Below are 11,593 nucleotides of genomic sequence, written 5' to 3' on the forward strand. Positions count from 1 at the left end.
AAATTTAGCCCCTTGAGTCATTACTGAGTCAGCAAATCAGTGGCAGGAAATCTTGATTTCTCTTTTCTTCCTTTTTTTCAACAGCCATGCACCCAAGGCAGGCTCCAGGTTGACTTGGGTTCTGTCCTAATCCAGCACGTTACCTGCCCAAGTGCTTTCCCCTGGAGCATCCTTGAGCCTGTCCAGAAGGAGTAAGAGCTCCTGTCTCGGACACGCGCCGTGACGAGTGGCCTGTCCCCAGGCAAGCAGCATCGTTTCCCATCGTTAGTGGTCGGAGGCATGGAAAGCTGTCTGGTCAGCGTTGTCTCTTGCTGGGTAAGCACTGGTCGAGGCTGCGGGCAGGTAGAGCATCCCCGGAGCTGCTTGGAAACACAGCGATGAGTGAAGGTCCATCCAGATGCTCTCTTCTCCCAGCATGGTGCACGAGAGTGCTGCAGCACAGCTGGTAGCAACAGAAGAGCTCAGAAAAACCCACGTGAGTGTTAGAATAAGCAACGTTAGCAGATCCAGATTTGCTGGACCTCCAGAGCTGCTCTGTGCGATGCCCAAGCCTCCTCCAGACCGGCCTGTCCCTGCGCTGTGCGCGCAGCCATCCAGCCCCCTCCAGAGGAGGGGCAAGCTCCGAGTCCCCGGGAGGCTGCGATGGAGCAGGAGCAGGCAGGGCTCAGCGCTGTGCCTGGTGGAGACCCTCTCCTGGGATGTCCAGGCTGCTTCTCCCAGCCCCTGGAAAGTAAATCCTGGGAGAGGAATCCCCACTGCTAGCTGATTGTATCAGTTTGTATTAGATCCCACTGAGTGTGTTTTACATAATTTGTTTCCCAGAATGAAGTGTTTTATAAATGCAGCATTTAATCACCTTGTAAAAGGGAATGAAAAACTATCTCCACCCCTGGGGCTGGGAAATAGCTAAAAGGGAATCCAGAAATGAGACCGCCTGCTCGCCCCACCATGCTAGCTGGGCTGGAGAGCCCAGAAGAGCTGGCGTTTGTGCTTGCAGGCAGCGAGGGGTTGGACAGGAGAACTCAGAGGGTCAAAAAGCCCACGCTGAAAGCACCAGGCGTGGAGGCGTCCGAGTGGAGCTGAGCCCCAGCAATCTGCCCAGGAGCTGGAGCTGCTCCACCGCTCGCTGTGCTTGCCCTCCCAGGGGCCGTGACGCCTGGCCGAAGGAGGGAGGCGGTGCTGTGGATGCTGCGTGTCCAAAGCCTCTGCAAGCCACCTCTGTAACAGGCCCTGGTGCTCCCCTCACTTCTGTTTTTAGTGGAGACACCCCAAAACCTGGCAATAGAAGTCTCTTCCCAGCTGAGGGTGGGCGTTTCTGTCAACAAGGTGAATCCAAGCCAACCTGCGTCAGAAGCAACGCTGACAGCACCCGTGCCAGGAACTGCTCCTGGCCTCCCTGCAGGGGAAGGGAGCACAGGCTCTGCGCAGGACCTGGCCCTTCCGCGAGGCAGAGGTACCTCTGTTTTGCTTAAGGGTTGCTGGCGAGCCACGCTTCTTCCCGGTGCCTGGAGGTAAATCGATGGCTTGTTGGACGGCGAAGGGCACAGTGAGCAATGGGTGCTCCTTGCCCTGTTCTGGTGTTTGCACGGTGACAATGGATGCTGGGCTGGGGCTCGCTGTCTTTTTTATTTTTTCTTCACGGTAAGCGAAGGATGAAAAATCAGAGTAATGGCCAAGGAGACGGCATCCACTTGACTTCTCCTGCCCACGGCGGGAGCGATTAATCTAGGTAAGGCATTGCAGCGGAGTGAGACCACAAGGTGACACAGCCCAAAGCCCGTGCGCTCCAGGAGCTGAGGGTGATGCTGGACCGGCAGCTGCAAGGCGTGTTCCCCTCGCTCTCCCTGCCTTGCCTTTGATCTGCTGCCGGGGGGGAATATCGTTCCCTGTTGGGAGCCGGTTCAGCCCAGGCTGGCGGAGCAGCGGGAGCCCCGCCGTAACTAATGAGATGTTTGCTCCTCACTGGCTGACACGGCGGTAGGTACTCTGTGCTGCCCAAGACCTGCGCTGATAAACCGAGCCTCCCGGAGACGGAGTGGCTTCCCTCTGCTGTGGGCCTGTCGTCCGCTCCCTCTTATCTAATAGGATCTCATCTCCGAGCGCCGCTTAAGCCTCCTCTGTAGCATAACAAACCCCTGAGGTCTGATCCTGCCGACGAGCGGTGTGAAGTCAGAGCGGATCTGAGCGTTGGCGGTCTCTGCTCTGAGGTCGAGCGGGGCAGTGGTCTACAGGGGGCTGCTGGGCACCTGTATGGCAAGTGGCACGGCTGCCGCCACCGTGGAGAGGGTCTGAGCCTTGCACCGCAGTGCCGGCAGGAGAACCACCCTGTGGCTGTTTGATACCAAAGATAACGAGCAGCTTGGAAGGACAGGGTGGGGTTTTTTTGGTAGCTGATGATGCCTGTTTGCTAAAGGCTGCTGAATAGGAAAGAGAACAAGGTCTTGGTCTCCCCGCTGGGGAGCATGGCCTTCTGTCCCTTGCCACGTGTTGCTGGCGGGGTGTCTGAGTAATGACATCCCGGGGAGGATGCTGTCTGCAGTCCTGGATTTGAGAAGCCACAAAGGGTGGGTGATGCCGTGCAGAGTGCATTGAGGGGACGGGCGTCTGCCTCTCCCCGGTTATTTATTATGCCATAAAATCCAAGGTAACGTACATCAATAAATACTGCGAAGGGTTTCACGCGTGTCAGCCGTGCGTACGTGATGGAGCAGACGCTCTCTCAAGACAAGGGGCTCCGTGAGCGGAGGCTGGTGTGACCGACAGGGCAGCCTTCAGCTGCCTCTGCCTTCGCTGGGCTGTAACACGGAGCCGCTTCCCCAGAGCGCCCGGTCACCGCGGGGCGGGAAGGCAGGGTCCCGTGCGGCAGTGGGGTCCCACCTGCGTGGGTACCCGCTGTGAGGGGTTTTGCAGGCTCTGGGCTCAGTGTGCTGCCTGAGCTCTCTGGCCTGTGTGACAACGGCCGACACCGTCCCCAAGGCAGGGCTGGATGCCCAGGGAGGCAGGGAGTGCTGGGGAGCTGCTCGGAGGAGCCGAGGCTCCTGCTGGCTGATTTTCCCAGGGAACAAGACGTGTGCCATCGCGCTCTGTGCATGCATGTACATCTGACGGCTCCCGAACCCCTCGGATGGTCTCAGCCGTGTGTGACAGCAGAGCTGTCACCGATGCTGACGGGAGATGTTCCTACACGGAGATGTTCCTACACGGAGATGTTCCTACACGGAGATGTTCCTGTGCGTCCTGTGGAATGTGCAGCCCGGCGGGAGAGGGTGACGGCGAGCATCGCCGCAGGGGGACCAGCCAGCATTCACACACCCCCAGGACGTGCAGGAACACATCCTTAGGCGCGTGTGGCCCACTCATGGGTGAAAGCTTTGGCAGGCGGTGACAACTTAGACATCAAACTTGGGTCAACCAGGAGACATAAATCCCAGTATTTGGGATTAGTGTAGGTAATTTGTTTTAAAGACGGTCAAATCCCTTTCCTGGAGGTGCCTGCTTGTCAGAGGAGACGTTCCTCATCTCCAGGAGAGTTACTCCAGTTGAACAGATCCAGCCCTCTCTGGGGAGATGGTCTGTGGAGCTGCTCATCACTGGCTTTGGGGATTTTTTTCCTAACGCTTGTGGGTGATCGCTTCCTCCTCCTCCTCCTCCCTTTTGTCTTTCTGCAACATCGCAGGGTTGGGAAGGACCATCTGCTGATTTGATTAATGGCCCTTTTCTGAAAAAGCAACAGAGACAAATGTCCTCCTGAACATGGCAAAGAGAAATGGAGAAACAGGCTGGCTAATTTTCAGCCATTATTTTGGAACCCAAGCTCCTTCCCAGTATCAATTTAGCTATTATTTCAAAAACTAATTAATCTTCACTCAGGCAGCTCCAAGGGACCTGTGTTTAGATAATTAACAGCCCACGGATTATGAAAAGTCTTGCTTTTGGATCCTACTACAGTGCTTGCCTTCGAGAACACTCCTGCTAGCGTCCTGCTTACCAACTCCTTTCATCGATCCATCTTTTTTTGACAATTAAGAGCAAATAATTAGCCATGATGGATTTTGCTTGCTTTCTTGCAGCTCAGTTCCTCTCTTTTTTTTTTTTTTTGGTCCTTAAATGTTCTTCATCTGGGCAATTTTTGTGGAGGTTTTGCAGCTAATTACAGTCAAGCAGGGCAAATCGCTGCTATTACCAGGAGGATCTGGAGAAAGGTTGTATTTGGCTTACGGAGAAGCTGGGCAATAATGTAAGAGAAAGGAGATCCTATTAGGATAGGTGATGGGATTTTTTTTTTTCTCCTCTCCAGTCTTGCATGATGCGACGTGACCTTACCCCATGTACTGCTGTGCCGGGGCTGGGCTGACCTCCCTCCCCGGGGAGCCTCATCCTGGCCTGTCACTTGCCGCCACAGCTTTGATCCTCTCGCTGTGCTGGACGGCGAGACAGCCCCGAGCTGTCAGGGCTGTGGCAGAGCTCTGCGCAGCAAAGGAAAAGTGACGGGGCAGCATAAACCCGGAGGCAGCGGTGGAGCAGGTCTTCATCCCGTGCAGACCTGAGCAGCTCCCATCCGTGCCCTGCGTGCTCGCTGGCTGCGGGGAAGCGAACGTGGGCTGGCAGCGCTAGCGGAGCGATGCCGTGCTTAATGAATTTGAACGGCAGCCAGAGATGACGGCACTCTGCCCGCCGCATCCACTGAGCACTGCAATTCTTCATTAAGCTGCCCAGCGTTTGCTTGCTCTTCTGCGGAGGGCAAGGGAGCTGGAGCGGTGAGGAGCTTGGCCTTTCAACCCTTTTTCTCAATGAGATGATTCTGAGGTTTTCTTTTTTTAATCTTAACCTGGGGCCAAACTCTATTTGGTTCAAGGCCGGCCTTACCTGGCTGAGGGCAAGGAGAGTACCAAGGACATAGTGTGGCTTCTATGGGGGACTGGGGACCTCGGGGCATGACACAGGGAGGGGGAAGCCTGGAAGCAAAGCTGCTCTGGCTGCTTCCATCTCGTTAGATCTGGCTGAGTCTGTGGCACATGAATTGCTCCGGACAAGAAGCGCTGCAGAAGCAACACTTTATCACCTTGAAGGAAGCAATGAAATCTTCCCTCTGCTTGAGTGACCGAGAGGGGAAAAGATGCACAGAAAGGAGATGCCGGCAATTCCCTGCGATGTTAAATGGGAATGGGAGAGGTGGCTCTGACTGGTGCCAGCGCGGGCAGTACGAGGGAGGAATGGACTTTGGGATAAATCCTTGCAGCCCTTCCCATCTGGGACACGAGTTCAGCTGCCCTGCAAACATGTTGGGGCACTGGAGGACACGCTCAAACTCAGCTTGATGTAGAGCAGCGCTCAGTTTTCCATCAATCATACACCGGGGTTTTAGCTCCTTAAGTGTTAGTGATTTCTTAAATATAGGCTTGACTTGCAAGCTTAATGTTTGTGGGTGTATGAGGAGCCAACATTTCCCTCTCCTAACAGGACTTTGAGCTGTGTTTCCTGGGATCCCGAGCTATTGATGGACCATTCTTCATGCCCTTGCGAAACCTGACGCTGTCCCCATGCCAGCACGGGGAGATTTCCAAGCAAACCTCCCCATCTTGGGGTCAGCTCATTGAGGGAAGCAAAGAGGATTTTAGACCCTCCCATCCTGTGGTGCCTACAAGCCGGACGGGAGATGGATGTGGCTGTGGCCGCCCACATTTGGGCTCTCCAGAGCCGATGGATGTCTGGAAGAGTCCTGTAAGCCTGGCTGGGCAGGAGAGGACCTGTGGTCACACATCACTAGAACCATTGCTGTGACCAAACCCTGGCTTGCGTAGGCTTTAGTGCAAGTTTTGCCTTCTGAAGTGGGGTCTGTACATGCCCGGTTTTCCTACACTACCTGGCAGGGCTTGCCCACCCGTGTGCCACTCGGCCATGTGTGTCCGGTGGGGTGGGACGCAGGGGGAGGCAGGAAATCTGCACCAGAGCAAAGCCCCAGACACCCGCCCCATGCCTAGGAGGGGGCACGGGTGGGTCCTCAGGGCTGTTGTAGTTTGTATCAATATTCTCTCAGCTTTGGAGGGGAGGAAGATGAAGAGGAGAGGAAATGCTTCCCGTTATGAGGACAGGGTTTAAGAGCACCTTCCCTGGCTGGGGCAGAGCAAGGGGCAAACCCCCCCCAGCCCCTGAGCCCACTTCATCTCTGGGCTGGAGCGGCATAAAGAGATTCATCAGGTTACTCTGGCTTTAAATAGCTAGGCATGGATTCAGGCTCGAGCAGAAAGAAATACTTCCTGATGAGCTGCTTACTTTTTCAAACAGATGATGTTTGTGTCCAATAAATCTCCACAGGCAAAACTCCTTGGTCTAGCAGTTTGACTCCTAATTAAATATTTACCAAGATGGCACCTCGCCCTGCCTCCAGAAATATCGTCCTTTCACCTCCGCGTGGCTCTCGCCTCGCTTGCAATGCAGGCAGTTTAAGGAGAGCCATTTAAAGACTCGGCACCAATAAGATGGAGAAAAGCAATTCGCTCTCCACCTTTCCAATCTCTCTCCATTTCCCCCCTCTGTGAATAAAGTTTGCTAGAGGCCCTGGAGCTCCGGCTTCTCGGAAAGCGAAGGGCTCTCGCAGGAGGGCTGGAAATCTCCCCATCAGGTAGGATGCTATCTCCTTTCAACAGCAATCAAAGAGAACAGCTACCCGGGGAGGGAGCCGGAGCAGCGTGGCTCGCCGGGGAGAGCAGCGCGGCTGGAGGAAATGTCACCCCACGCATCTGCAGGAGCTGGGAGAGATGGAGGGGGGAGCCGGGGGGCTGCTGTGTGGGGTCACCAGTCACCCAGGGGCGGCTGTTTGGGATGGATGCATCGTTCAGAGAGGCTGAGCTTTCAGGGACAGGGGTTTGCTTTATCCTGTTTTAACTGTTTGCTGCAATATACTCTTTTGGGTGGACCAAGCATCTTCACCTCTCTTGAGGCAGGGAAGAAATGATCTCTGGTTTGAACCAGTCTGAATTGAAGCAGAACCAGAATGAAGCTGCTGTGGGAACCCCCCACGTGAAGCTGACACGGGGCCCCCACGTCAGCCGGAGCCCCTGTCTCGTGCGGCACGGCCCGAGGGCTGCCAGGGTGAGGGACCCCGGGGTGCCCACCGCCGGGTGCCCACCGCCGGGTGCCCACCGCCCTCCTCCTGCCGCAGGCAGCCGCAGCCCCCAAGCTGCTGCTGACCTTGGGGTGAGGTTGTGCAGGGTGGAAAGGGCTGGACCGCCCCATTGCCATGGGGATCTGCCCGCATCTGCTAACTGCTGCAGCTCCCGGGGTGTCCCCCCCTCGCCGCCCATCCCGCCGCCTCCCGTCCACCTGCCCAGCCAGCACAAAGCTGGCCAGACCGTGCTCCAGCGTAATCCTGCCCCGGAGCCCATGGCCTGGGTGACACCACCTGCAAACCAAGGGCTTTCCCCCATCCTCCTGCCTCTGGGGGTTCCTTCACGTAGATGAAAATCAAAACTGGTGGTTTCAGAGCCCCTGCAACCCCCTGTCCCCCACGCACACGTGCACCCTCTGCATTTATTTTGCAGCAAGGCTGTGAGGAGGTGATGCATCCCCCTCGCCCTGCTTCCCGCGCTGGCCTGGGTTTATCTCCTTCCAATTAAATAAGTGCAGATAGTGGGTTTAATAAGGTCCTGCCTATGAAAGATTACTAATGATTTCATTTCCAACATGTCGTGAATTATGAGGCAGCCTGCAAAACAAAGCCGAGCAGGGACAGGCTTGGCAGCTAATTACTGTCCCCCATGTCCCCCATGCTGCCACCGCTGCTAGCTGGGCCCCTAATTGCTCCCTGGGCCTGATTGCATTTCGCTGGTGGTTGTGGTTCAGTCGCAGCTCTTGCCTGGCAGTCGGCTGTTGCTGCTTCTCTCGCTGCTCCCCCCACCTTCTTCAAGTTTATTAATGAAAACCTTATCTGTCTCTGCAGATAATGCCAGAAATAATTAGTACTCAGTGAGGTCTGTCAGGCTCCGCTCCTCTCCCAGCCCCCGCCCTGATCTCCTTCCCATTTGCAGTTTCCCGGGTTAGTGCTGGGGATGGTTTTTTGGGGGGGTTTTAGACCTTTCTTGCCCTGTGCAGCTTTCAGCCTTCCCGGCTGCCCCAGGCTCGGGGCTGTGCTGGGAAGCCTCCTCTGGAGGGGATGTCAGCTGCATCCATGATCCCTGCTTAAAATCATCCAAGTTTTCCTTGCTCGGGGCGAACCTGGTGCACGTGGGGAACTGCAGCCAGGTTCGGCGGATGGGTTCAGTCTCAAGGGACCTGGCCGGGGCGCAGGTCCCCTCTGGTCCCATCCCTGCTGGAAAGCAAGGGGCAGCCCCACATTTGCACCGGGCGCCTGTCCCAGCTCTTCTGAGCTCCTCTTTTTTTATTATGTTTATATTCGTCGTCTCTTGGCTTAAATCTTTCAGCCTGATAAAGGATGACAGCGCTTCTCGAGTGCCTGGGATGGCATAAATAATTCCAGTGCTGAGAGAGAGATTTACAGTGATATAAATGTCAGGAGTGAGCCCAGTTTGTATTAATGGCCTTATTAGTTATGTTGCTGTAAAATACTGATACTCCAGTTGTTAAGCAGCCATGGTTTTGCTCTGCAGCATTAATTCAATAAATTGGGGCTTTTTGATATAAATCTTAAAGTCTGCTGAACCCCATTAGAAAATCCTTTATGATATGTCAGAGATCTTCAAATGGCTTTGATTGAGATAGGCCTGGGAATAAAAACGCTGTTTGGGGTGCGAGTATGGGGCAAAGACGGCGAGTGCCGCACCCCCGTGCCTGGGCTGCAGCTGCAGCATCCCCGTGGGATGGGGATGCTGCGGGACGTGGGGGGTCTTGCACAGGCACCCCGGCCACAGCAGCTCTGGCCCTGCCCAGAGCCACCCCAGCCTCTGGAGGTCTCCTGGCCATGCAGGGACTCAGGGTGGGCTTGGGATTTTCAGCTACGGGCTACAGAAACCACACATCAATCTGCATCCCAGAGGTCAGGTCTGGATGCCTCCCATGAGCCGGAGGTTGACTTGGCTCCATCCCCAAGCTCCGGCTCGCCAAGGATGTGCGAGCAGGTTGCAGCCTGGCTCTGGTCTCCAGAGGAGAGGGAAAGGGAGAGAAGGCTGGTGCTTGGCTGGGGCTGGGAGGGTGAAACTGTGTCTAGAGGGAGGAGATGCCCACAAGAGCACTCATCCCTCTGTGCCCTCCCCTGCAATGCCCCTGTCACCGCCTCTGCTTCGCTGCTGTCGCCTCCTTCAGCGCATTAGTCCAGAGGTGAGCTGACAGCCGGGACATCTCTCCTTGTCTGATGCACAGCCCCGAGGTGTCCGTCCTTACCCTCCTCCCGCCAGGCTGCCATCCTCCTCCCAGCCCCGCGCTGCTGTAAGAGGTACCAGCACTGTCCCCATCGCGTCTGTCCCTTCCCCTTGTGCCGGAGCCGCTGCTCCTGCCACGGCTCTTTTGCAACTCTGCAAACTTTCCACCAGCGATCTGCCAAGTGCGCGGGGAAGGAGGGAGGAAGGGGGGGGGGGGGGGGGAAGTACCACGATAATTGAAAATAAATGATGCATTATATGAAATAAATGTTCTGGTGCAGCTGGCTTGCTGCGGCCGATTATTTATTTATTTTTCTTCCTAGTGTTTGGAGGTGCCGTGGGAAAAAGGGGGGTTGGAAGGAAAGGAACGGCACCCCTGGGCAGGGGGGGCTGCGAGGCTTTCACCCGTGGCTTGGGGAGCACCCTGCATTCTGCAGCGACGGCCGCTGGAGAGGGACACCATTGCCAGACAGGAGTCCAGAGCAAGAAAGGCAGCCGTTCTGGGCCGTGCTGGAGGTCCATGGGCTCAGTGCCCAGCCGTGACGTGTAAGAACGGGACAGGGGAATCGCAGAGACCCTCCAAAGCCTCTTCTCTGCTTGCCACTCTTTGCATTTGAGGATGTCCCAGGTCTGACACGGTGTCCCTATATTTAATGGCCATCCTCAGGCTATGCACATCCCTCACTCCTGAGCCTCCAGCCCCAGGACCTGCCTGACCGCCAGCTCTGGGCCACCCATACCTCTCCTCTACGGGGTCAGCCACGCGTTGCCTTGGTGGGAACTTGGACTGGCCAACGGCGACCAGAGCTCTGCTGCTCCCCTGCCTGAGCACACGCGTGTTAACACACATAAAGCAAACAGACCCTCTGCCCGAGGTGGATTTTCTTTGAAATGTCCCTCTGGTGAGGATTAACTCCTGACACTGCTATTTGTTACGGGAAGAGGCTGCATTTTTCTGGAAGGTGTTGGATTTAACCGGGAAGATGAAGCTTTCTCCTGCCTTGGATCCCCCACATCACTGACTGACCATGTCGCAGTTCTTATGCCTTGGTAAGACTTATCCTGGATTACTATTTAGCTGCTAATTAATCTTGAGAGTGATGTAAAGGCTTTGAACTGCTGTTTGAAGATTGAGTGGATGATTTCTGCTCTTGTCAAAGAAAGAGGGATTTGGAGGTAAGATCCCAGCTCTGAACGACGTTACGTTGCTCTCCCCGGCAGGTGGGACCGGCTCCTGCCTCCCTCTCCTGTCAGTGCCCGTGGGGCCCCTGCGAGACAAATCCCCTCGGAAATCGGAAGCAAACGGTGCTTGGGAGGGATGCTAGCCGAGATGACGTCCGGCTGGGGACTGGATACGCCTTGTCCGAACAGTCGGATGCCAACGGGATTCTCCCCACAGGGTCTGCGAGGTTTGGGGTTAACAGCCCAGCCCTGTTCTTCTCCCACAGGCATTTTCCCCTAATATATCTTGTTCGCTTACAGACTCATCGCAGGGCTGAGCGACAGGAGAAGTCTCATTCATCACCGACAATGATGGCCACGCGGCGTCTGGTGGAGCCATGACGCCGAGGTCCCAGCTGCTGGCGCTTCCCCAGCCGGAGATGTTTTGCAGACGAGCAGTGCTGCTCCTTGAAAACTCCAGCAGAAAACTGGGAAGAAACCACGTCCTCCTTGGGGTCGAAGCCCATGGGAGATGCTCTTTCTCCATGCTAGCCGCTTGTTCCTGCTCGCAGGGCACACAGTGAATTATGGTTAGCCCTTGCAAACCTGCATCTTTTAAAATACATTTTTTCCTTCTCCATGCTCGCCGGGATCAAGGGCGGCTCTGTGGAGGGCTGGTGGGTTTGTCTGCTGCTGCATCGATTTGGCAAAGGCTGGGGATGAAAGCCCCACAGCCTCCAGCTGAGACTGTAGAGATTTTTGGCTTGAATTTCCCCAAATTCTTTCCATCACGAAGTGAACAAACACCATCGGCCAGGGGCAGCTTGAAGCTGGAGACGGTTGGCGCAGGGGTTGATCATCGATTGCTGGCTGCTGGGCAAGACCTGACCGAAACCCCACTGGTGTCATCCCTCCCGGCTTCCAAACGTTGGGCTGGGAAGAAAACCCAGCCTGCTTAGAAGGCAACCCTTTGGCATCATGCCGTTAGACTTCAGATGCCCATCATCGCTGGTAATGACCCTGAACAGAAAGCCTGGTGGACCTCAGTGCGCTTTGGTTTTAATCTGACCGGGTTTTGTGATGCTCTGAAAACAGCATCGTCCATCGCTGCCTGGGGA

General features: G+C 55.7%; 1 long non-coding RNA gene across 1 annotated transcript in view; it reads left to right on the plus strand.

The window, feature by feature from the left end:
• The window catches only part of LOC140659783 (uncharacterized), a 28,333-nt gene extending 21,593 nt beyond the window's left edge, over positions 1-6,740 (plus strand). The window contains exon 4 of the long non-coding RNA XR_012045218.1: positions 85-6,740. This is a non-coding gene — a long non-coding RNA (uncharacterized lncRNA). The remainder of the gene's footprint in view (positions 1-84) is intronic.
• Positions 6,741-11,593: the final 4,853 nt, after the last annotated feature.

Source organism: Ciconia boyciana, chromosome 15 (assembly GCF_034638445.1).
Source record: "Ciconia boyciana chromosome 15, ASM3463844v1, whole genome shotgun sequence".
Lineage (NCBI taxonomy): Eukaryota > Metazoa > Chordata > Aves > Ciconiiformes > Ciconiidae > Ciconia > Ciconia boyciana.